General features: G+C 40.6%; 1 pseudogene; it reads left to right on the plus strand.

Annotated features, from left to right (window-relative positions):
• Positions 1-10690: 10690 nt before the first annotated feature.
• LOC132881440 (tripartite motif-containing protein 16-like) lies at positions 10691-21776 on the plus strand (annotated as a pseudogene).
• The last annotated feature ends 5929 nt before the right edge of the window (positions 21777-27705 follow it).

Here is a 27705-nt window from a genome sequence, read left to right on the forward strand (position 1 = left end):
AGCAACAGGTGATAGCATTCCTGCACTCCAAAGGGATAGAGGTAAAAAGCTCAAACATCGAAGCATGTCACCCTCTACCACGGAGAAGCAACACAGACAAACCAGCTTTAATAATAAGATTTGCCAACAGAAAGCATAAAATGCAACTGTTAAAGCAAGGGAGGAAACTGAAAGGCTCAGACATTTTTCTAAATGAGCATTTAACCAAAAAAAATGCAGACATTGCAAGAAAGGTGAGACTCCTGAGGAAACAGGGGAAAATCCAAAACACTTGGACACAAAACTGCAAAATATTCATAAAGCTGAAGGGATCTCCAGAAGAGGCCAAGATCCTGGTCATCCGAGATGTTGGGGAACTGGATAAACTCTGAGGGAGCCAATCAAAGCAACTTACAATCATGACACAAGGATTGGACACTGGACACAAGAACTGGACACTTTCCTTTATACTGAGCATAAAACACAAGATATGGAAAATAATATTGATCCGGAAAATAATCTTTTCAGCAACATCAATATCAGCTGCCGGTATTACACTGAAAATCAATACAATGCAACAATCAGAGAAGGAAATAAGATATCAATTATTCATTTCAATACCAGAAGTCTAAATGCCAATTTCCATAAAATGAAGGAATATCTCAGTCAGTTCAATACTCCATTCAATATAATAGCCATATCAGAAACTTGGATCAATGATGAGATGGGAGTAGATTTTGAGCTAAATGGGTATGAACTTAATTATATCAACAGAAAGAACAAAAGAGGAGGGGGAGTGGCAATATATGTTGATAATAGTTTGGAATATAAAATTAATAATAAAATGACAGTAGCTGTTGATGATTGGATGGAGTGTATTACAGTAGAAATATGTTGTGAAAAAATGAAAAATATAACGGTGAGCTGTATATACAGATCTCCTGGATCAAGCATAGAAGTTTTTATAGATTGGATGGAAAGTATGTTTATAAAATCAACACAGAAGGTCATGTACATCTGTGGTGATTTTAACATCGACCTCTTAAATCATAAAAAACATAAAATGACAGAAGAGTTCATTAACTCAATGTTCAGTATGGGACTGTACCCAACTATTACCAGACCAAGCAGGATCACTTCTCACAGCACCACTTTAATAGATAATATATTTATTAATATCATGGAAAATAATATAGAGAGTGGACTACTATTAACAGACATCAGTGACCACCTACCTATTTTTAATGTATATTACTGTAATTATAGCAAGAAAAAGGATACTAAAAATTATAAATTTATAAGAGTGAAAACTGAAGAAACCATGATTGCACTAAAAAATGACTTAATGATACAGGACTGGAATGTAGTTTATAAAGAAAAAGATGTTGATAAAGCATATGAGGAATTTTTAATAATATTCAATGAACTATATAATAAAAATTGTCCAATAAAGAAATACAGTAATATACATAAATATGCAAATAGTCCGTGGGTCACCAAGGGGCTACAAAATGCCTGCAAAAAGAAAAATATATTATACAGACAATTCTTAAAGCATCGAACTATAGAGGCAGAGGAAAAATATAAAAAATATAAAAATAAATTAACTAATTTTATAAGGATATGTAAGAAATACTATTATAATAAATTAGTGGAGAAAAATAAAAACAATATTAAAGGTATATGGACTGTACTAAATGGTATTGTGAGAAATGGATCCAAAACTGCAAATTACCCGGAGTATTACACTGAAAATGATAAGACCATAAATAATATGGAGGATGTGGTGAATGGTTTTAACCAATTCTTTGTAAATGTGGGACCAGATTTAGCAGCAAAAATAAAGGAACCCGAGACAACACAATGTGGGACATAGAAGATATGGGGGACAGAAATCCAAGTACAATTTTTCTAACTGCAGCTGATGAGGAAGAAATTATGCAAGTTGTAAGAAAATGTAAAAACAAAACCTCTGCAGACTGGAATGATATAGACATGTTAACAGTAAAGGCAGTTATTGAGGGAATTGTGAAACCACTCACCCACATCTCCAATTTATCTTTCCAATCAGGTACATTTCCAGACAAAATGAAAATTGCAAAAGTGATACCATTGTTTAAAACCGGAGATAGACACCATTTCACAAACTACAGGCCTGTTTCTTTACTCCCCCAATTCTCCAAAATACTCGAAAAACTTTTTTCAGATAGACTGGACAAATTCATTGAAAAACACAACCTCCTTACAGACAGTCAATATGGATTCAGAACGGACAGATCAACATCGATGGCACTAATGGAACTAATAGAGGAAATCACAAAATGTATAGACAATAAAAAAAATAGCAAGTGGAGTATTTGTGGACCTAAAAAAAGCATTCGATACCATTGATCATAGTATATTATTAAGTAAACTAGAAAAGTGTGGTGTTAGGGGAGTTGGGTGGAGCTGGCTGTCGAGCTATCTAAGAAACAGGCAACAGTTTGTGCAGATAAATCTGATTTCATGAACATTACATGCGGGGTACCACAGGGGTCAATATTAGGTCCGAAATTATTCATATTATATATCAATGACATATGTAGAATTTCGCAAGTACTGAAATTTGTTTTGTTTGCAGATGACACCAATATTTTTTGTTCCGGCGAGAATTTGCAGCAGACTTTCGAGACAATCACAACTGAAATAAATAAACTAAAACTATGGTTTGACAAAAATAAATTATCATTAAATCTAAGCAAAACAAAGATCATGTTGTTTGGGAGACACAAAATAGATTGTAATGTAGAATTGATAATAGAAAATACTAAGATAGAAATGGTACAGGAAATTAAATTTCTTGGTGTGATTTTGGATCATAAAGTCTGCTGGAAACCTCATGTAGGATACATACGAGCAAAACTGGCAAAGTGCTCGGCAATTCTCTGGAAAGCAAAACATATTCTTGATTGCAAATCTTTGCGTACTCTATATTACTCGTTATTTTTGCCATATCTGACTTACTGTATCGAAGTCTGGGGAAACACCTACAAAATCACCCTGCAGCCAATATGTACAATACAGAAAAGAGCAATAAGGACAATAAACAAAACGGGATACAGAGATCACACAAACCCACTATTCATAAAATCACACATGCTGAAATTTATGGATCTGGTCAAATTCAGAACAGCACAAATAATGTACAAAGTGAGAAATAATCTATTGCCAAAAAAATATACAAGGAATGTTTAGTGAGAGAGAGGGGGGATATAATCTAAGGGGAGACCTAAATTTTAAAAAACCAAAGGTTCGAACAAATATGAAAAGCATGTGCGTATCGAGCTGTGGGGTGACTTTATGGAACAGACTGGAGACAGAAATAAAACAAAGTGCAAATATAAATCTGTTTAAAAAAAGGGACAAAAATATTTTTAAACAAGTATATAGAAGAGGAAGTATGTTAACGGAGGATGATGAGGGATAAATAGAATAGGGTTGATTGTTATATTAGAACTAACTTAGTATATGGTATATATTTATTTATGGGGATAGTTTATATATGCATATTTACAGGCAGAGCCGGCCCGTGCGTATAGGCAATATAGGCAAATGCTAAGGGCGCTGCGTCCATCCAGGGGCGCAGAAACGGGGGAGAAAAATGATGACTTCCACTATTCTGAAAACGAGTCAGCATTATAATGTCTTAGCCTAATTTAATTGTACAGCAAAGCAGGGTGCGATTTGTCAAAAAAAGCGGGGTGGGGTGTGGTGTGGTGGTGGTTGTTAATCATGAAACAATAAGCGCTCAACAGTGCAAGTGCGCATCCGCGGCTATTCTCTGTTTTGGCCATAGAGCGCAAAGTGTGCCCAGGGGCGCCAAGGGCGACCAAAACCCCACCAAAAAGGAGGGATGGAGTTATTGAATGGAGATGTTACCAAGTGCATCAGTGGTGTACAGTGTTTTCAACCACTGTGCTGCCGAACTCTAGTACCGCGGAACACTAGTGTGCCGTGAGAGATCACCAAGTGTACCGTGGAAAATTATAGAATGACTGTATATTGTAAATATTGGCAACAGCGTTTTAGTTTCAGTCAACATTTTCTATTGGTGATGTGCCTTGAGATTTTTTCATTGAAAAAAGTGCGCCCTGGCTCAAAAAGGTTGAAAAACAAGTGTAGCCTACGCAGTAGTGGTCGGTGATTTCCTTATGCCTACTAAAAATGCACAATGATAGGTTATAAGGGTGGCGGGGGGAGCGGTGTTCATCGGGGAATGAGAATGGCTATCCACTGCAAAAAGTAGCCCAGACTACAAGTGCTTAAATGAAGAAATCCAAACTCTCGGCTACAGGAAGAAACAAATAGAGCCAAGTATAGAGTTAAGTCTGATCTAATCTCTCATATCAACCATTATAGTGGCAAATTAATATTTTAGATGCCTGAATCAATGTCTGCCTAGCTAACTAGATGCAAACAGCAATAGACTTCAATAACAAAGTACCCATAATAGCACTTTTGTTTGAAAATACAGCCCATTGATGTCCTAACAGGGTGCTTAAGTTTGCACAATTTAGAATTGTAGAATTTTTTATTCATTTAATTTGTTAATTCTTCAGAGATGACTTAACTTTTAATAGCAAAAAAGAAACTAAAAATAATTTCTTGTTTATTGTCCATGCACTACACTTTGAACAGGGTGCAAAAGAGTTTTTGCCCATTATATGGAGATATGTATTGGATTTGTGTGGTCATTTTACTTTGTGACACTTTATGTTAATAATGATAACAATAATAACAATAATGAAAAAGATAAAAATGACTTCTTGTTTATTGTCCATGCACCATACATTGTTTAATAGTAATAGAATAGAGTGATTAGATTAAAGTGTTATTTAGATGTTATTAGAGGGTTTTTTTTCCTTGGGGGGGGGGGGGGGGGGGGGGGGGAGGGGGACGGACGGACTCAATCTCTCCTAGGACAGCCAAAGACCTAGAGCCGGCCCTGTTTACAGGGATAGGTATGTAGTAGATATTTATTTTTGTAATTATATATTTATATAGATATTCATGAAGTGTATATATGGTATATATTTTTATAGGTGTATTAATGTAGTTTGGATTTCGGGGTAGTTAAAAAGGGGGTGGGAAATTAAAAAAGTATTGTACTTCTTCCCACTCCTTTTTCGAACAATGTGCGGTGTTTTGTAATGTCTTAGCTCTTTATGTTATTTTATTTATTTTTTGTTAATTTCTCGTTTTCTTTCTTTTGTATGTACAAATAGTTACATACATTTTTTATACATGTTCAAAATAAAAATAAATTCATTCATTCAAGTTGTGACGTGGCGGATTTACGGGTCAGGGGCGAGACAGTTGATGCAGCGCACAGACGCTTTAAAATCTCCCGTGTGTTCTTCCCCCTGAGTCTGCTGTGTTCTCTGAGCAGTTTACTGTCACAAACATCACCTGTATTTCTATAAACATCACTCACTCATCACTAATCCATGTTAATCATTGAGCTTTTGATGGTGTTCAGTGTTTAATGTCAAATTAAAATTCCATTTGATTGAGGGGGAATTTTGGAGCTGATTATTTGAGCGGATTTACAGCGCAGCACCTTTACTGCTGTTTCTGTGTGAGTCGTTTACACCAACATTTATTCACTATGAGAGAGACACACACCATTTGTGCAGCATTTTTCAACTGAGGAGTTTATTTTTGAAAAGTTTCTCATTTCCAGTCAGGGCGTGTCGATGTTACTGAGGGACGACCTGAAAGAGAAAAGCAGAGGAGAGATTTTTTTACAACAATAATCATCAAACCTTTTATCCTGGTATATAATATTCCCATTGCACTATTCTAGATCATATTACTGCATTCAAAAGTATTCGCTCCACATGTGCTTTGTTTAGTAGCGAGCTCCTGAGGTAATGAACAAGACCCATTCTGTAAGACATTACAAATATGACTGTGACTCATTCTGAGCTCCCTGACCACTGCACCCTTCTTCTCCTCCTCAACCTTCTCCTTTACCTCCAGGATGTCGTCCACCTGCCCCTCCATCCTTTTGGCGCCCCATTTCCTCCATTAGTTCTCCCCAAGGGAGAAATGTGGGAGTTGAGGGTCTGGATGGGATTGGGTCGACGCTGTCCATTATCTCGCCCCACATCAGTGCCTTTGGACTCGCGGGTCTGGAGGACAAAGGCTCCTCGACGCCCACAGTTTCAGGTGGCAGACTGGAAGTGGGTTGAGGTTCGGGCTCTGACTCAGCTGGTGCTGGTGTTTCTGGTGCCGCATGTAGATCTGGACAAAATCAAGGACAAGAAGGAGATAAAATGGAACGTTAAGACAGAGAAAACATTACAACATTAAAGAATGCGCAAAAGAATCAACAGCGGAAATCTGAGATATATTTTAATCTGGTTTACCGAGTGTGAGCACGTCAGTGGCATGAGCCTGAGCAGTGATCACACAGCCATCGTCTACACGTCCACCTTCAGGTGGTGTCACAGGAGACGTGGCGTTTCCTCCCAGAATCTCCGCCTGGACGGATGGGACGTGGTGTTCGTTCTTCCCCATCGTTGCGGGTGGAAGGTAGTAGGAGGCGGATCTCAGAACGGGGTGGGACGGGGGGTAGAACCGGTCCGGCATGATGAAGTAGGCCGGGGGGAAGAACTGCGGTGGTAGGATGGGGTAGAACAGGGGGTCGAAGTGAGCAGCCTGAGACTGGAACTGAAGAAAGAAACAGAGTTGGGTTTTAGAGAAACAAATTATTTCTTCAACAACAAAGTCCAAAAAGAAATGAACAGGTCCATACTGTCTTACTGAATATTACAGCGACAAAATCCCGGTGGTTCTGTCATATGAACCCTGACCATCAAATTTACTCATCAACATCATCATCTTCAGAAGGGGATCTGGTTCCAACTTACCATTTTCGATAGAGGATGGTGTCACGCGTGAAAAGTGAAGTTTGAAGGCAGAGAGAGATGTGAAGCGTCGAGTGAGAGACGTGAAGTGTGAAATGTGGAGTGTGGAATGGAGTGGGTGTGTCATTTATATGTATTGTTTCAGGATTCCGATCTTTGAAGTTTGAATTTGAATTCGATTCTGTTTTTGTTTAAATTGTCCAGCATGAAGGTCAAGGTCACTGTGAGGTCAAATGTCTGTCCAAAAACCTTGTGCACACAATATCTCCAAGGCTAATACAAGTAATTTCACCAGGTCAAGATTACTGTGAGGTCAAATGTCCATCCCCAAATCACAACTTAATAAGGTGTGTAGTCGACCGGGCGGAGGCATCCCCATCGACACCGTTGGCGTTGAGTTCTATCTAGTTTTTTTTCTTTATTGGTCTTTATAAGTCATAAATTTATGAAAACAGAACAGTTGTTAAATGGATGTACCGAAGGATGTACTTTTAGTATGGAGGTGTTTATATTATTTATAGATTCCTTGGAAAATGTATGCAAGTTTTGCACAGACCAGTGTACAAACTTACACAGACAGTCATGAAAAAAATAAGCCCATCAAATGGAAATTGGAAACTTTTCTCAACATATTTAAACAAGCAAACATTTCACTCTTTTGATACAGTGCCTCCAGATAAAGGTGATATACTTGAACAAAACAGCAGGAAAAATAAGCTCTTTCAATCATTTATTCAATAAATTATCAATAGATGTAATATTCTTCTATGGAGAAAGTAAGTACACCCTTGGCTTCAAAATCTAGTAGTGACCCCTTTAACAGAAATAACTTTTTGAAGGTGTTTCTCCAAATCGTCCAACAGTCTCTGATATCAGATTGCTGAAATGTTTGACCTCTGTTCCATGCAAAATTCCTTCAGTTGCAAGATGTTTCAGGGTTTTCTTGCATATTCTGCCCTTTTCAAATCTCCCCACAATATTTCAATGGGGTGCAAAGCTGGGCTTTGGCTAGGCCTTTCCATAACCCTCCATTTTTTCTTTTTGAGCAGTTCCTTGGTTGATTTGCTCGTGTGCTTAGGATCATTACCTTGTTGAAAGGTCTACCTCTGGTTCAACTTCAACTTTTGGACAGATGGCCTCACATTATCTTCAAGCACTCTTTGATGGGATTCAGAATTTAGAGTTAAATCCATTAATGCACACTTCCCAGTCCCTGAGACAGTGAAGAAACACCAAACCATACCATGATGCTTCACAAATGGTATGAGGTTTTCTGCTGAAAAGCTTTTTGGTCTGTGTCACATGTGCACTCTTACTATGGCCAAACATCTCTACTATTGATTCGGCTGTCCAGAGCATGTGAGAGCAAAAGGCCTTGTCTTTTCCTCTATGTTCGTTGGCAAACTGTAGTCTTCTTTTAATGTTCCTTTTGGACAGCAAAGGCTTTTTCCTGGCATGCCTCCCATGCAGGTCAAATTTGTCCAATCTCTTTCTGATTGTAGATGTGTGCACTTTCACACCAACAGGCGCAAGAGTTACCTTGAGATCCAGTTTTGAAATTTTGGGATTCCTCGAGACGTTGTTGAGCATCAAATGGTCTGCTCTTGGGCTGAATTTGCTGAGGCGGCTAGTCCTGGACAAATTGGCAGTTGATTGAAATCAACACCATTTGTAGATGATTTTCCTTACAGTGGAATTATTAATTTCTCATCGAGATATTTTTCAATCCCTTGCCAGATTCATAGGTACCCGCAACACTTTTCTGAGGTCCTTTGGGAACTTTTTAGATCTTGGCATGATGAAACCACACACTTCAAAAGCAAAGAGAATACCAGACCCTAGATGGCAGGTTTAAGACAGGTTCCATCTGCACGTCCAGCTGCAGGAGGTTCTAATCAATGCCACTTAATCTGGAACACCTGGTTCTAATTTTATGGACTTGAACGTATGATAAATGTAAGGGTGTACATACTTTTTTCTAGGGTGTCCTGACTTTTTTATCTCATATCATCTCAAGCCGCTTTATCCTTCTACAGGGTCGCAGGCAAGCTGGAGCCTATCCCAGCTGACTACGGGCGAAAGGCGGGGTACACCCTGGACAAATCGCCAGGTCATCACAGGGCTGACACATAGACACAGACAACCATTCACACTCACATTCACACCTACGGTCAATTTAGAGTCACCAGTTAACCTGACCCGCATGTCTTTGGACTGTGGGCATAGGCGGTTTTAAACGGGGGCCAGAGGGGGCCAGTGCCCCTGTAAAATTGCTCCTGGCCCCTGTTGTGGCCCCTGTGCTGAACAGATAATAAGATTTATTAATTTTGACGTGCGCTGGCTCGAAGATCGGAACTGACATGACGGAGTGTTCTACACGGACTCCTTAAAGCGCTACACGCACACTGTTACCTGCAGCAGAAAGACCAGCAGCAGCGCGAATTGTAAACTTCGGACGTGAGAGATAACAGCTGTCACGTCCGAAGTTTTTTGATTGAAAAGCCATCAGATACAGTAGCGTTGACACGTTTCACTGAGCCATATAAAGAAGTATTTTTTGAGCTCTTTAGACTATGCAAAATAGCTGTGGCACTCCCAGTGAGCTCTGCCTCTTGTGAGCGGAGTTTCTCCACTTTGAAACTGGTGAAGACCTACGGTACCTCCGATCCACCATTAGTGAGGAGCGTCTAAGCAATCTTGGTGTGCTCAGCATTGAATCCAGAAGGTCCAAGGCTTTGAACCTTGATGCATTTGTAGACCGTTTCTCAAGGAGTCACAATCGCAGAATCTTGTTGTTGTAGTGTTTCAGCCTGCTGTGAATGCTATAGGGTGATTCTGAGACCACTGTATGTGAATTTATTTTTTCTTTCTATTTCCCCCCTACTGTACATAAAGAAAGAGTGAGATGATGACAGTGTGATTTAGATAAAGATAGTGATTGTACATTCAAGTCTCATGCTGTGAAAAAGAAAATTCATTCATGCTGTGAATTTAAAAAGTGTCATTGGACAGATAAAAGGTTCATTGTATGCAAAAATAGAAATCTTTTTTTACAAAAAAGAGAAACATGGTTTTAAGATTTATTGAGCACAATTTATGTTTAGGCTATTGAGACAGAATGTTTATCTCATTGTATTTATGCTCAATGTATTTTGTTTTGGTTTTAAATAAACTAAACAAAACATTTTGAACGCTTAAATATTGCCATGTTTTTTCCTTATGTGCCCCCCTGAAAAAACACTGGCCCCACCTCGGCCCCCCTAGTAATTTTGGTCTAGAACCGCCACTGACTGTGGGGGAAACCGGAGCACCCGGAGGAAACCCATGCGGACACGGGGAGAACATGCAAACTCCACACAGAAAGGCCCTCGCCGGCCCCGGGGCTCGAACCCGGACCTTCTTGCTGTGAGGCGACAGTGCTAACCACTACACCATGCCGGCGACTTTTTTATTTATATATATTTTTTTAAATTATGAAAATGTGGATAAAATGTCGATTTTATGTGTTGTTTATTGGAGTATATCATGTTTATCTACAAGCATTGTATCAAAGAGGGTGAAACATTTGCTTGTTTAATGTGTTGAGAAAAGTCAACAATTTCACAATTTCCATGGGATGTACTTATTTTTTTTTCACATGGCTGTACAGAATGTTATATTGTGCAGTTTGGAGGTTTATATTTTGCCTCAGAAAAAACTGTGTCCAAAGGGACGTTCATGAACTCTGTCTTTGCGCTCCTCCTCCTCTCTCTCTCTCTCTCAAACACACACAACCAGGAAATGACTTCGCATTTCAGAGGAAAAGAAACTTAGAGACTCTCTCTCTCTGTCTCGCAGTGCGTGAGTTCAGGAAAATGGCCGAGGCCAGTATTTCAGTAGATCAGTTTTCAGTGGACCAGTTCCTCTGTTCAGTGTGTCTGGATCTACTGAAGGATCCAGTGGCGATCCCCTGTGGTCACAGTTTCTGTAAGGTGTGTATTAATGACTGCTGGGATCAGGATGATAAGAGCGGAGTTTATCGCTGTCCTCAGTGCAGAGACACTTTCACTCCAAGGCCTGTTCTACGCAGAAACAACATGCTGTCTGAAGTGGTGGAGAAACTGAAGAAGACTGAAGTCCAAGCTGCTTCTCCTGCTCACTGTTACGCTGGACCTGGAGATGTGGAGTGTGATTTCTGCACCGGGAGAAAACACAAAGCCGTCAAGTCCTGCCTGATGTGTCTGGCCTCCTTTTGTGAAACTCATCTGAAACCTCATTATGAAGTTCCTTCCTGGAAAAAGCACAAGTTAGTCGAAGCTTCTGGAAATCTACAAGAGATGATCTGCTCTCAGCATGATGAAGTGTTGAAGATCTACTGTCGTACTGACCAAAGCTTCATCTGTTATCTCTGTACGATGCATGAACACAGAGGTCATGACACAGTCGCAGCTGCAGCGGAAAGAACTGAAAAACAGGTGAGAATGTTTTAGAAACATTTTCAGAACGAATTCATCCTAATTTTACTCGTGTCTACAATCAGATGTTTTAATCTGGTTACAAATTAATCGAAGGTTTAAAAATGTTACGATTGTTTGTTCATCAGAAAGATTTGCCAATGAACTAAAAGATTTTTAAAGTGTAATATAACATCATTAAAGGTAGACTGCCTTTCAGATTTTTCGAATTTAGGCCATAAATAGAATTTTCCCTGACACCCAATTATGTTTTTTAGTGGACAAAAAGCTACTGAACTCGAATCACAGACTTCAAATTTTATTACTTTTTTCCCTAAAAGAACAATTCATGAATTTAGAGCCCTGTGGCCCTAAATTCTCTGCCATTTTTTTCTTGCCTCACCGTAAGCTAAACCAAGATACTACGTCACGCATGACATGGTGGGGTTTCCCTGTTCGCAACACATTGTGGGATACAAATTTGCAACCTGAGATAACAATAGAACATGTGACTGCGCGCTTGAAACATGGAAGACCGACTACAGTAAAAGGAAGTGAGAAGAAAAGACTCTGTATTGGGAAGGAAAGGAAACGCCGGACCAAACTAATTGCGTTCAACACTTTTTGATTTAATTACAGCATTCAGTCTTTTGGGGGTTCACACCTGCCATCAATTAAAAGGACTCTGATTAACCCCAAATAAAGTTCAGACATTTACTCAGTTGCATCCTGCAGTAAAAGCCAGGATTCACAGACAGCTTACAAAGTATCAAAGGGATCTTATTGTTGAAAGGTATCAGTCAGGAGAAGGGGACAAAAACATTTCCACACCATTAGATATACCATGGAGCACAGTGAAGACAGTCATCAAGAAGTGGAGAAAATATGGGACAACAGTCAGTGCGTTTACATGCACATCCAAATCGAGCTGCTGTCGGTAATCGAGCTAAGGGTCCCAGCAGGGGTGCCAGAGAAATCCAATCCTACATGCACACAAGGAAATCGAGCTATTGTGTGAGGTACATTGTGCACCCAAGCCACAGGTGGCGCTACACGCCCCATCGTGTTGGTCCACTTCCGGTTGTCGTCATGAAGAAGAGCTATTTCATCTCATTATCTCTAGCCGCTTTATCCTTCTACAGGGTCGCAGGCAAGCTGGAGCCTATCCCAGCTGACTATGGGCGAAAGGCGGGGTACACCCTGGACAAGTCGCCAGGTCATCACAGGGCTGACACATAGACACAAACAACCATTCACACTCACATTCACACCTACGGTCAATTTAGAGTCACCAGTGAACCTAACCTGCATGTCTTTGGACTGTGGGGGAAACCGGAGCACCCGGAGGAAACCCACGCGGACACGGGGAGAACATGCAAACTCCACACAGAAAGGCCCTCGCCGGACCCGGGGTTCGAACCCAGGACCTTCTTGCTGTGAGGCGACAGCGCTAACCACTACACCACCGTGCCGCCCAAGAAGAGCTATTCAAGAGTATAAACAAAGTTATCAGTGCCGTTTTCACAAGAAGAGTGTTTGTATGTACGAACAGAAGTGTTCCTAATAAAATGGCCACTAAGTTGAAGTTGATCTGTAATGGTGAACATATTAACTGTTAGCCTGCTAACATGCTAATAACTTACCAACTAATTGGAAATGGGTGCGTACATGCCCAGACACAAGTGTTCCTAATAAAGTGGCGGCTAAGGTGAAGTGTCATGCCGACCGAGGCTGTTGTGTTTCCCGCTTGTGGTCTCGTCACTCGTCACTTCCGGAAGGGGCAGTGCTGAAGTAAGTAGCTCGACAGGGTTTACATGCACTAAGTAGCTCGGCTACAATCGCATAATCTAGGTCACGTAGCTCGATTACGAAAAACCCAGTTCGGTTCGATTTCAGCCGAGCTAAAGGCCCGGTCCCACTGCACTTACGGATGCAAAGAGGATGTAAAACGTAAAAAAATATTTGCCATCCGTTGGAAAACGCTATGCATCCGTTGTGTACTCATTGCATACGTGCTTCATACGCTCTATCCATCGAGCATCCGTCCACTGTGATTTCATCCGCGCAAAAAGTTTTGAGCTGCACAAAACTTTTAGAACGGATGAACTTTCCGCCGTGTACGATGTAAATCCGCGACATATACGAGCAACAAACGTTCTATGTCCGTTATCATCCGTTAAACATCTGCTGTATCCTCTCTGCATCCTCTGGGCATCCTTGCAACTCACATCCGCTGCAGCTGAAAACGGAAAGAGGGAGGAAAGATAAGGTACATGAAACGTCTATTCATCGTTAGTAGCACGGAAATAGAAAGGATGTAAGCGTATGCATCTCGTATATAAAGTATTCAAAACGGACAAAGCGTTTATATCTGGGATGTATCTCGTATATTTAGGATGTCTGGAGTATGTCTAGAGTATGTAGAAGGACACCTAGCGCAGTGAACGGTCTGCATCCGATATACATCTGCGCAACATCCCCTTTGTTTCCGTTAGGCGTACGTGATGCATCCCCTTCATCCGCTATGCATCCGCTCTTTCTGCTATGCGTCCGCTTCTCAGTTATCACCGGTAACCCCTTCGGAGCTGTCATCCACTTCCATCCGCTTTCATCCGCTAGGCTTCCTATGAACATGCGTTTAACATCCCCGCTATATACTACCCACGTCCGTTCTTTTCCGTTCTGTTTTTGCAAATTTTCGCCAATTTTGTCCATTTCTGGAGCAGATGAAAATGGATAGAGCCACCCCCGAAATTTTGCTCGTCCGCTGTGTCCTTTTTGCATACGTTTTGTGTCCATCGGCCAGTGGGACCGGGCCTTAAGGTGTTTCCATGGCATTTAGAACTTCAATTTCAGTCGAGCTACGGCAGAAATTCGATTTTCTCTATGTGCATGTAAACGCACTGAGTGACAATACCGAGAACTGGACATCCCTCCAAAATTGATGAAAAGACAAGATGAAAACTGGTCAGGGAGGCTGCCAAGAGGCCTACAGCAACACTGAAGGAGCTGCAGGAATTTCTGGCAAGTACTGGCTGTGTACTGCATGCGACAACAATCTCCTCATCTCATCTCATTATCTCTAGCCGCTTTATCCTGTTCTACAGGGTCGCAGGCAAGCTGGAGCCTATCCCAGCTGACTACGGGCGAAAGGCGGGGTACACCCTGGACAAGTCGCCAGGTCATCACAGGGCTGACACATAGACAACCATTCACACTCACATTCACACCTACGGTCAATTTAGAGTCACCAGTTAACCTAACCTGCATGTCTTTGGACTGTGGGGGAAACCGGAGCACCCGGAGGAAACCCACGCGGACACGGGGAGAACATGCAAACTCCACACAGAAAGGCCCTCGCCGGCCACGGGGCTCGAACCCGGACCTTCTTGCTGTGAGGCGACAGCGCTAACCACTACACCACCGTGCCGCCACAACAATCTCCTATATTCTCCATGTGTCTGGACTATGAGGTAGGGTCAAAGAAAAACATCCAGGCCCGGCTAAATTTTGCAAAAAAAATATACATCAACTCTCTCAAAAGCATGTGGGAAAATGTGTTATGGTTTGATGAAACCAAGGTTGAACTTTTTGGCCACAATTCTAAAAAGGTATGTTTGGCGCAAAAACAACACTGCGCATCACCAAAAGAACCCCATACCCACGGTGAAGCATGGTGGTGGCAGCATCATGTTTTGGGGTTGTTTTTCTTCAGCTGGAACAGGGGCTTTCGTCAAGGTGGAGGGAATTATGAACAGTTCAAAATATCAGTCAATTTTGGCCCAAAACCTTCAGGTTTCTGCTAAAAAGCTGAAGATGAATTTCATCTTTCAGCATGACAGTGACCCCAAAAAAGTTTTGGAATGGCCCAGCCAGAGCCCAGACCTAAATCCAACTGAAAATCTGTGGGGTGACCTGAAGAGGGCTGTGCACAAGAGACGCCCTCGCAATCTGCCAGATTTGGAGCACTTTTGCAAGGAAGAGTGGACAAATATTGCCAAGTCTAGATGTGGCAGGCTGATAGACTCCGACCCAAAAAGACTGAATGCTGTAATTAAATCAAAAGGTGCTTCAAGAAAGTATTAGTTTAAGGGTGTGCACACTTATGCAACCAACTTATTGGATGTGATTTATTTTATGTTTTTCCCCCCTAACAGATTTTTGTTTTTCTATTGAATTGTCCAGGTTATAGGTCACATTAAAGGGGGGAAAAGTTTTGAAATGATTTATCGTGGTCTCATTTTTTTTGGATCAGAAAAACCTATCATTTTAACAGGGTGTGTCGACTTTTTATATCTCTATCCTATCACTCCTTCAATCAAACTTTAGGGATTTTTTTCTCTCCTCGGGATCATGTCTGAAACGGGTGGGTTATACAGGAAATTCACGAGGTTATACTAAAGTCGAGTTTAGGAAAGTCTATTAGTGGCATTACAAAGATAGCGGAGGGTTCGTATTCCCAAAACTATTACTTCTGATCACTATGCTTGGCAAAAACATTAGCAAACACAAAAATAAAAAAGATGAACGTAATGGTTTCATGATATAGTGGACACTGAAACAGGCAGGCGGGATCAATGTCACGTTCATTTTTATTTTTTAAACTGTCTGTTAACACAAAACACGCTTTTCAGCAGTTTCAAAATAAACTATGTGCCACAGTACCGATGTGATTTCAGCCAGGGGAAGAGATCCTCACTGCACACACACACACAGCACAGGCCTCACTCTCCATTCACAAACCAGTGCTTGGCCACGCCCCCACTGCCACAGTGAAAAACAACCGTATACTGTCTTGCTCAGTGAAATACAGTGCACAGTATGATAGTGAATCGAGAGGTTGTTCACCAGAAGTTGTGCAATATAGGTGTATCGTCTAATAATTACACACATTTTCACTCAGCGGTCTTCACCATCGCAATGATAAAAAAAGGACCTTCTATGAAAACTATCTAATGCACAGGAATAATATTTACATTGTGAAATCAATACATAATTTTCGTTATGTCTAACAAATATTGGCTAGAATACGCTCAATGAAAAACGAGCTTCAATAAGATGAGTGATCAGGCTCAAGTTCACCTCAAAAAGATACATATTTGGGCTAATTGCAGCCGGTTATTCACTAATTATAATATTTACGACAGGGAGAAACAGATGAACCAGCATTTGATGTGTAGGATCCATTGGTGCCGTCATATTTTCTGTCACAACTTGAGCACTGAACTTGCAATGTGAATGTTATGATTAGCTCCTCGTCTCACAGCAAAATGACGTAACTGGTTCAGTGCCCAGTCAATGAAAACCTGCACATAGGCACAGCGGACAACTTCTATTTGCTTGACTGCGCAAAGCGCGTGCTTTCATGCACATTATTTGCTTTAATCCCCTCAAATTAAATAACTTCCCAGCCACAGAATGGCCTGATATTTTTTTGAGATATTACAGAAATAAACATGAATCACAAAGAGCAAATTTCAGAGGGAACTAAATTTCACTGATTTTATGAAATCAAAAGTCTGTCTTGCTTTAAGAGAATGTTTAATGTATTGTCGCTCAGAGGGCAAATCTTGGGTGTGGCACCATCATCCAGACTTTTACAGCTTAAGCATTTGCACACAAGTCACAACTATTAAACACACACACAGTACACACTCGCTTTACAGAACAGCTCGAGACACTGCTGTGTAAAATGTGATAAACTCATTAACAGTTAAACCTCCTGAATGATGCAGCAAAAAACATTCACCTTCCAGTCAGGAGATGATGAGTTTAAATCCCATCGATGCTCTACGCCAGCATAACTGGGCCAGATCTCTCCTCTGTCAATTAGAACAACATTAGCCGTGTGGGTGTGAGCTCATGTATATAGAAGGAGCAGATGCAGGAGGAAGTGGAGGAAAGAAAACAAACCTCTAAACAGCTAAATGTTCACAGAGTGAGTTAAAGGAGGAGCAGATGAAATCCCAGCAGAGAATCCAGGAGAAGCAGAAGAAGGTGCAGGAGCTGAAACAGGCTGTGAACACTATAAAGGTGAGCAGTGAGCAGAGACAGAGCTGCTCCTAGAAACACACACAACATGGACAACGAGTCATTTACAGTCCCAGTAAGAGAGGGAATGATAGATGAGCTTTAAATCTTGTGTGCGTGTGTGTGTGTGTGTGTGTGTGTCCTAACAGCGCAGTGCACAGACAGCAGTGGAGGACAGTGAGAGGATCTTTACTGAGCTGATCAGCTCCATGGAGAAAAAGCGCTGGGAGGTGACGGAGCTGATCAGAGATCAGGAGAAGGCTGAACTGAGTCGAGCTGAACGACTCCTGGAGCAACTGGAGCAGGAGATTGCTGATCTTCAGAGGAGAGTCACTGAGCTGGAGCAGCTTTCACACACACACGATCACATCCATTTCCTCCAGGTAACACACACACACACACATCTGTATAATCTCATGAATATTTCTCCACCTTTCTCCTTCTCCATGATGTTTGTTTCTTTCTCTCTGTAGAGTTTCCAGTCTCTCTGTGTCTCTTCTGGACGTGAGGACTCACCCAGCATCGCTGTCAATCAGCATCTCTCATTTGATGGAGTGAGGAAATCTCTCTCTGATCTGAAAAAGAGACTCGAGGAATTCTGCCAGGAGGAATTCATCAAAATCCCTGAACATGGTGAGAGAAATCGTCCTGCTGGGAAATCTTTACTTTCTCTGCAGCACAGTAAAGAGAGACATCAAATTTCCCCAAAACACACAGAAGTGATTTCAGATGATGACGTGAACTTCCTGTTATTGTTGCTCTCGACTGGAAAGATGATTTTATACACTTACACTTTTTATTCAGATCTTAATAGTGTCAAAGCTTCTGTTTTGTTTTCAGTGATTGTACTATTAATAAAGTATAGAGGACACACACACATTTATTCACACATTCCTCCAAAGAGAGAGAGACAGAGAGAGAGAGAGAGAGAGAGAGAGAGTTCATAAGTCATATGAATAACATTTATTCAGTCATCACATTTATTCTGTAGTCATTAGTTCCAAAGCAGCTCTCTGCTCGTGCTCATGTTATTAATAAAGTTTATTTCTCCGTCGTTCAAAAATCACATTTAAATCCCACACCTAGAGAATGTGTTTTCTAAAATAAAACGCTGATTAAACATCAGACACAAATTGTATCACTTTAAACTGTTTCTGTCTTTTACAGAACCTGATTTTTCATCTCCATTGTGTTTCTGTGTCTCCACAGCTGCAGCAGTTCAGATGATTTTACCCTCAGAACCAAAGAGCAGAGAAGATTTTCTGCACTGTACGTGTAAAACACACACACACACACACACACACACACACACACACACACACAGTGTCTCACTCTCCACATAAATCTATGCTGTGATTAATATCTAACATGTTCACATTTCTCATGTGTTTAGATTTCTGTGATCTTACTCTGGATCCCAACACAGTAAATTATCACCTCATTCTGTCTGAGAAGAACAGAGTGGTGACGCTCAGTGAGAGAAAGCAGCCGTACTCTGATCATCCAGAGAGATTTGACTACTGGTTTCAGGTGTTGTGTAAGGAGAGAGTGTGTGGACGCTGTTACTGGGAGGTGGAGTGGAGCAGTGAGGGATATGTGTTCATATCAGTCTCATATAAAGACATCAGAAGGAAAGGACGGGGTAATGAGTGTTGGTTTGGAGGCAACAATCAGTCCTGGAGTCTGCGGTGTTCTTCTTCTTCTGTCTTTTTCTATCACAACAACATTCAGACTGATCTCAGAGTTCCATCCCCCTCCAGAATAGGAGTGTATGTGGATCACAGTGCAGGAACTCTGTCCTTCTACAGCGTCTCTGACACGATGAAGCTCCTCCACAGAGTCCACACCACATTCACTCAGCCTCTATACGCTGGGTTCAGGCTGCCTTCTGATGGATCAGCTGTGAGATTGTGTGATCCAAAATAAAATATTAAATGATTTGACGTTTTTAAAATTAAGATGAACAGCTTTACTTTTATATAGAGAGTTTAAGTCCAATAAAGATGGAACATGAGGAAAGTCTTTCACAGACCCTCCAGGATTTCGCGATGTTGCAATTTGCAACTTCAACGCAAATTCAACCAATCCCCCCGAATTCAGGGCGGGGCTGCAATTATATCCAATCACCGCAACTTTCCCACAAATTTGACCAATCGTTGGCGTCGTCTTGAGGTGACGTCGACAAACTACCTTCCGCCTTACTTCCGTGTTTCCGTTCAAGAGAAGCAGCATGTGCGCAGTGTTGCCAGATTGGGTGGTTTTAAGCGCATTTTGGCGGGTTTTGAACATATTTTGGGCTGGAAAACGTCAGCAACACTGAAAGTGTGTTATGTTTACAGTGAAGGACTGGGTGCACTTTACATTATTTTTTTTACTTAATACAAGAAATTAATGGATGCCAACATTTTTGCCAAAATGGTATTTTATTTTCCATTGTTTAGGCAGCTTCAGCATCATACTGTGAGATTCTGTTCAAATTGTTTTTTTCTTCTATGAAGCCTGAGCCATTTATTTTATTAGTTTATAATCATTGTTTAATTTAGTCTTCAGGAGAGACTGCCTGCACACAGTCAGGGGCGCCGCCAGAAATTTTGGGCCCCATGAAAGATTAGAATTTTGGGCCCCCCAACTTTGCCCACCCTCGTCACAATTGCACTATTGTCATTATTTGACTTTTGATAGCCCATGGACCTTGAGTTTGTGACTTTGTTATTACATTTTATGTATTAACCTACCAGGGACTAGATGAAAACTGGTCAGTGACTAATTCTGGTGCATTTACAATCACAAATGAAAATTCAAGATTTTGCCACATGCCTTCTTGTGCTAGGACAATTGGTAGTGAAATGTGTGATGTGACTGCTAATAAATCATAGAAAAAGTTTTCGACCCAGTGTCAAACACTTGACTGGTGTCCGTTATTAGCAACACTTTAATCTAGCAAACTGTATATGGCGCTCGCTCATTAAAAACTTCAATCCTAAAGCATTTATGGGTTGTATTGCTGCTTACCTCTTTCTCCAAAGGGGGGTTCAGTGGTTTGGTAGGGCGAAGGTCCCCCTGAGGCTGAATCTGTGCATATTTAGGGCACCCCATTAGTTATGAAGCTGGTTATTAGCACTAGTTATTAGCACCAGCATAACGTAATATTTCATCTTGTTTATCACACAAGTCAGTTCAGTTATTAAAATGGAAAAAATGTCACTGTACAAACTGTAAAAGTGTTCTCTTGATAGGCTAATCCAACCACGTTCATACTGTTCATTTACCATTCGCTAATATTTTGAACACACATGTGAGCGATTAGCTACCTTTCTTTGGGAAAAACTGAGTGACCAGTTGTCTGCCTCTCCGGTCCCTCTCAGCTTTCAGCTGCCTTTCTTTACGTTTTTGACTGCCACTCTTCATATTTAGCGATCATAGACTGTACGCACTCCACTGCTGGCTGGCTGGCTGCTGCACCACGACACAGCAGCAAGTAGCGTCGCACTGATCAGCACACAGATTTAACGCATCGCGCTTCTACCAGAACTGGACCGTACCATTTCGCAAAAGGGGGAGGGTTAAATGACAATATGTTTTAGAACTCAAGAAATAGACAACCTTGTTCAATTAGCTCAGTTTACCAGATGGAATATTGCATTGTTGTTATTTCAAAAGTCTTCTTAAAATCATTAAAAGCATATTATCAGCCCCTTAAGGGCCCCATGGCAGTGCTGGGCCCCTAGAATTGTTCTAACCTCCCCCCCCCCGGCGGCGCCCATGCACACAGTACTAGTATTAATAGTTTTTTTTCTTACATGAAAGCTGAGGCATTTATATTATATTTTAAGGTAACTTCATGTTGTGCTGTGAGGTTCTCTGCACTTTAACTTTTGAACCAACAGGAGCATTTGGATAAGTAAAGCCTATTTTTCTGCATTTTTGTAGTCCTGCTAATCTTTTATATTGGTAAAGTTGTTTATAGGACCATTTCTCAGTGTCTTTGTTTTTTTAATCAATAGTTTTTCAGTAATAACTTTAATATTTAACATATCACTCAATTTTAATCACAAAAAGAGAAAATCGCAACTTTCACTTCCTCCCGCAATGTAATCGCAACAAAAAACTAAAAAACACCGCAACTTTCATCGCAATTTTTTGGAAAACCCCCCACAACATCAGACATTTTAGCCCGCAACAATCACAAAAAAGGCCCGCAAAATCCTGGGGGGACTGCTTTTAGATTTTCTAATATTTATTTATAATATGAGATCTTCATTTCTCTGTCTTTTAGGAGTTTTAATATTATAATTGTGACCATTATATAAAAATAATTATCAGAACTTTAAAAAAAAACCATCTGCATTATCATAACTGCTATAATTGCTGGCACGTTATTTTTTAAATATTCAAATGAAATTTTCCAGCTTTCCAGTTTTATTAATATTAGATTAATGATCATAGTATCACGTCGACAAACTTATTATATTGTAATCTCAGAGGAAATTAAAATGAATCGCAGTAATGTGTTGTTCTTCTGTCTGTATCTCATTATATTATCTGTCTACTGACTGTCTCAATTATAGCAATATATCAAGTGTATAATATTATTAAATTATTAACATTTCCTCAAATATTTTTCTCAGTGAATGTTGTTTTTTTTCTTCCTATAAATCACCAGGTGACTCTAAATTGACCGTAGGTGTGAATGTGAGTGTGAATGGTTGTCTGTGGCTATGTGTCAGCCCTGTGATGACCTGGCGACTTGTCCAGGGTGTACCCCGCCTTTCGCCCGTAGTCAGCTGGGATAGGCTCCAGCTTGCCTGCGACCCTGTAGAAGGATAAAGCGGCTAGAGATAATGAGATGAGATGAGATAAATCACCAGGGTTGATAATGTACGTAGCTAACAAGCTAAGAATTCAGGGAAAGTTAGCATAACAGCTAACAGATTAGCATCGTGAAAGGATTTTCTGTTTTGTTAAGTTCACTAATTATTAATCTTCCACATGAATCATTAAGTCTGTCCATGTCCTGTATATTCAGTCACAATTTCCTGTAAACATCTTTTGATGAAATCTGTAAATCTGTTGTTGGAGGACTGGAATATATTTAAATGTGTTCAATCCATATGTAATGTCTATTTTAGTGTAATTGTTTGTTTCTGTATGACTATTGTACTAAGTTTTGCCTTCATGAACACTATTTCCTTGTAATTGTAGTTAAATAAAAGCAGTAAATAGGATGTTAATATGACACTGTCATGGATGTTTAGATGAAGTCTGTATGGCGAGCGACCCCACCACAGAACATTACTGCTCTGGAAACTAACAGAAAACACAATCATATCAACCGAGATAAAGGAGCTGGTCCCCAATATCGTATTGGATATATGACTGCTAAAAGCATGACTGGATCGCTCCTGAGTCCAAAACTATCCTGCTACATTGGAGCATGGAATGTACGAACAATGTATGAAACAGGAAAAGATGCACAGGTGGAAAGAGAGATGTCAAGCTATAACATGGACATTCTTGGAATCAGCGAATGCAGATGGACAGGCAGTGGTACAGTAACAATATCCCTGGGTACAACCATCTTATCCTCAGTAAGGGAGGATAACGTACACCGCGATGGAGTGGCACTAATGCTGATTGGGACAGCAAAAAAGAGCATGCTGGAATGGAAGCCCGTAAAGGAAAGAATCATTATCGCCAGATTTAATTCAAAACGACATTAAGATAACAGTGATAGTCTGCTACACACCAACAAATGAAGCAGAGGATGAGGAAAAGGATATTTTTTACCAACAGTTCCAAAAAGAAATTGACCATACCCCATTGCATGATATACTTATTATCATAGGTGATCTTAATGCTAAAGTTGGAGAAAGTAATGAAGGAAGGGTAAAAACTATAGGAACACATGGCAGTGGGGAGATGAATGAAAATGGAGAACGCTTAGCTGATTTTTGCAGTCTAAACAATTTAATGATAGAGGAACCATCTTCCCTCACCATAGGATACATAAGGTAACATGGGAGTCACCAAATGGAAGGGATAAAAACCAAATTCATCATATCGCCGTCAATGGATGTTGGAGGCACTCACTACAGGATGTTATTGATTGGAGAGGTGCTGATGTGGGCAGCGACCACCATCTGGTTTGTGTTAATATAAGACTACATTTTAGGAAAGCACCTTCCAAGGCAAAGCTTCCCAGGAGGCATCGGTACGACGCTGCAAGACTTAAAGCTTCTGAAATAGCTAAGAGATTTGGCATAACTCGAAGGAACAGGTTCTCAGTGACATCAGTAATGGAAAGGAAATGGATGTAGAGACCATCTGGGAAGCTGGAAAAGAAAGTTGCCAGGATGCATGTGAGAACATCATCCCTCATCAAAGAAGAAAAGAAAAGACCTGGATATCAACAGAAACGTGGAATTTGATTGCCAAAAGAAGACGACTGAAAGAAAGGAAAGGGAGTCTGAAATCAGAGAGGCTGATGGGGAAGTATGCATCTGAATATTCTGAAGTACACAAGGAAGTCACTTTTTATGCCACAAAAATGAATATCTCTTATCGGCATGCATTATTCTGTTCATGAAGGGTGCCATTAATTCTGGAGTTTTGTATTAAAGCAGGAAACAAATATGAACAACAGGACAAAACTGCGGTGTGTGTTCAGGGTATAAAGAATCAGCGAGAGTCACAATAACACACAATAACCTGAAGGAGTGAAAAACGTGAGACTGAAGAAATAATGCTGATTAATAATATTATATCAGCACAAGTGACTCAGGGGAAATTAACTGCACCTCCTCCGGTTGATGTTTCCATGTAGAAAGTGTTCACAGCCTGTTTCAGCTCCTCCTTTAGCTCACTGTGTGAACAAATAACATCCATGTCACTGTTTCTGCCTTTATGAGATCAGGAGCTCAGTGGGTGAATATTAACTGCAGATGAAAGGGTTAAAGGTCACTCGGGTTCTGCAGAGCTTTAACACTGACTGCGTTGCTCTTTTATTCAACTGTAAAGAATGAATATAGAAGTTAATAGTGTGGACTGATTTGTCTTTAATCATCAACAACAACAACAACAACAAAACTTGTTTATTCTGGTTTCTGTGTGAGTGTCATGTGACCAGACTTTTTCTCGTCTGAAAGCATCATCACTCGAATAAATTCAGTATCAGTGCCGGTATAATATCTGTGTAAATATTGGAGTCATGATTGATGAATATCAAATGCAGGATTAAAATGAACTCGACTCCAACTCCACTCTATCCAAAGTAATATTACAGAGGAAACTCCAGGTCATTTTTAACTCGCTATATAGTTTAACGGGATAGTTCTGCATTTTCACGGCCCCAAATTAAGGGAACTTAATGTTAGCTATACATAGAATTGTGTAGGAATTTAATCTAATTTTTAAAATATTCTTACAAAAAAAGCCAACTTCAGATATATTTCCTCCTTAAATAATGTTTCCTCGCAGACTTATTGTCAGAAGGCCAAAGGTCTTTCCACATCCAGCGCAACAAGAATAAACAACACAAAAGTGTGACAAAACTGTTGTTGAATTTAACGCAACATTAATATTGACATTAAATGTGACGCGATTATGTGAACATTTCCCAAAAACAATCATGCGACGATGGAGACGTTGAGTGATGATGAGCTGGTGCTTATTCTTTTACAAAAGAAAAAAATGGTGAACATTGTATCCTGAGATGTAGATGAGAACGTCTGACTGCTTGTTTGAGGAGATCCTGAGACTGACATCAAGCTTCACCACATCACAAAGTACGCTACGGACCATGGACTGAACACCTACCGTTTTTATTGACGAACTCATCTTGGGTTTTTTTTGTTTTTTTTTTCCCCAGATGTTTTCTTTAAAGTCATTTTCTTCATCATTTTTGTTGCCCTTGTCAAACAGCACTGGGTTTTGAGACACAAACTGAATGAGACACTTCGCCAAGCCTGTAGCAGTGTGACGATGTTTCCACAACCTGCACCCTGATTGGCTGAATGCGCTCCTTTTGCTGATTAAATAATAGAAAACTTGAACCTGCTGCGAAAAAAATAAAGTCACTTTTTCACACGCGATAGTTCACCTTTGATGTGAACGTGTTCGTTTATGTGATAGTTGTTCCAAAAAAATTGTCCACAGAGTCCACGCCACATTCACTCAGCCTCTACACGCTGGGTTCAGGCTGGTTTCTTCGAGATCAACTGTGAGATTGTGTGATCCAAAATAAAATATTAATGATGTGATGTTTTTAACATTAAAATGAACAGGTTTACTTTTATATATCTAGATTAAGTCCAATAAAGATGTAATATGAGTCATTTCTGTAGGAGATTTAATATTATAAATGTGACTATTATATAAAAATATAGATCAAAATATTATTTTGAAAAAAAACATCTGCATTATCATAAACAACTGCTATAATTGTTCTCATTTTTTAATTTTCACATAATTTTACAGCTTTACAGTTTTATTAATATTAGATTGATGATCACTGTATCACTTCCACAAACTTATCATATTGTAATCTCAGAGGAAATGAAAATGAATCGCAGTAATGTGTTCTTCTTCTGTCTGTATCTCATTATACGTATTATCTGTCTACTGACTGTCTCAATTATAGCAAAACATCAAGTGTATAATATTATTAGTTATTAACATTTCCTCAAATATTTTTCTCTGTGAATGTTGTTGTGGCAGTGGGGGCGTGGTCAAGCGTTGGTCTGTGACCGGAGGGCGGAGTCAGGGAAGGTAAGTGGCAGAATCACTACACCTGATGTCAATTAACCTGTGTCTGTGTGTCTTCCCAGCGACCATGCCCTATATAAGGAGAGCGAGAGCAGAGGAAGTGAGGTCTCTCCCTAACCAGATGGCTGATGAGTGTGTGCGTGTGTCTGAGTGTCTGGAAGAGTAAAATGCTGAAAAGTGTTGTAATAAAGAGTTTTTGGAAACTCAGTTCTGGCCTGCCGTGCTTCTGTGCTCCACCCACCTGCGCAAAGTTCGACAGTTGTTTTTACTGTAAATCACCAGGTTTGATAATGGAGCTAACAAGCAACGGAAAGTTAGCAATACAGATTAGCATTGTTCAAAGTGCACATCACCGACACCCTGTTCCAAGCCAACAGCCTCAGACCCTTGTAGTCTGTCCTGATAAATATGCCGAGCTTAGTGCAAAGCTTTTCTGATTCACTGCTTCTTGTATTTACAGTTTTGATCGCTGACCTGTAATGGAGTGATAATCTCTCAACATTATCTCAAAATTATTACAATTATCCTCTGCATTGGGTTCCAGGGGCTCGGTCACATTCGCACCGGAGTCAGCAGGAGATTCCAACTCCCATGAGTTGGAACGTTTTTTACTGAGCTTTTACTTCATTTTATTATTTTATTTCTACTATTGTTTAATTCTTGTGTTTTTCTCTCTTCTTCCCCATTTATTTTATGCAATTTTATTTTCTATTGTTCACTGTTTTGCCTTTACCTCTGTAAAGCACATTGAACTGCCACTGTGTATGAAATGCACTATATAAATAAACTTGCCTTGCCTTGCCATGAGCACACTTCGCATCCAAACATGGCCGACACGGAATCGAATTCCCAAGCTCTTACATGCTCAGCTTCCCGGTGCTTCTGATTGTTCACACCAGTGTCCCATTACCACAAACACCACAGAGACTTCAAATAGACCACATACACAATCACACATGTTGTGACGGAATTCATACTGTGTCTCTTTCAGCATTTCCTCATTGATAGAAATCAATTATGTCATTGGCATCACAATCTTCTGTCCTCAACCACCAACGGCAGGCAGTGCAGAGCTGCTGGGCGCATGCAAATGGCTGGTTCACCCCCTCCACAGTGAATGTGCAGAACCACTGATGGTGCTGCTCTGGGGTGTGGCCGACCCAATGCATAATGGCTTGTTTCAAGTCGGGGTACTCCAGCATGTTGGCGGTGGGCAACTGCTGTGCCGCGAACTGGACCTTCCCACACAAGAGCAGCAGTAGCTGAGCTGCTCGCTGCTTGTCCAGCCACCCCAAGCTTCAGGACCTCATACTCCAAGAAGGCCTCCAGATCATCCTGAGGCCCCATCTTGGTGAGGGTGATGTGGGGAAAGCCTGCAGCTGCTGTGAAACTGGCTGCTGGAGTAGTTGCTGATGCAATCAGGCTCTAGAGCACCTGCCAATTTTCCTGCTGGACATGAAACTGCACTTGGAACCATGGCTCCTGCTCCATGTGCATGGTGAAAAGCAATGGTGTTGGATTTGGTGAGCAGTGGTGAGAGCATGGATGAGGTCTGCAAACGGAAAGACTCCAAGATGGTGCTTCAGCAT

This window comes from Neoarius graeffei, chromosome 2 (genome assembly GCF_027579695.1).
Source record: "Neoarius graeffei isolate fNeoGra1 chromosome 2, fNeoGra1.pri, whole genome shotgun sequence".
Lineage (NCBI taxonomy): Eukaryota > Metazoa > Chordata > Actinopteri > Siluriformes > Ariidae > Neoarius > Neoarius graeffei.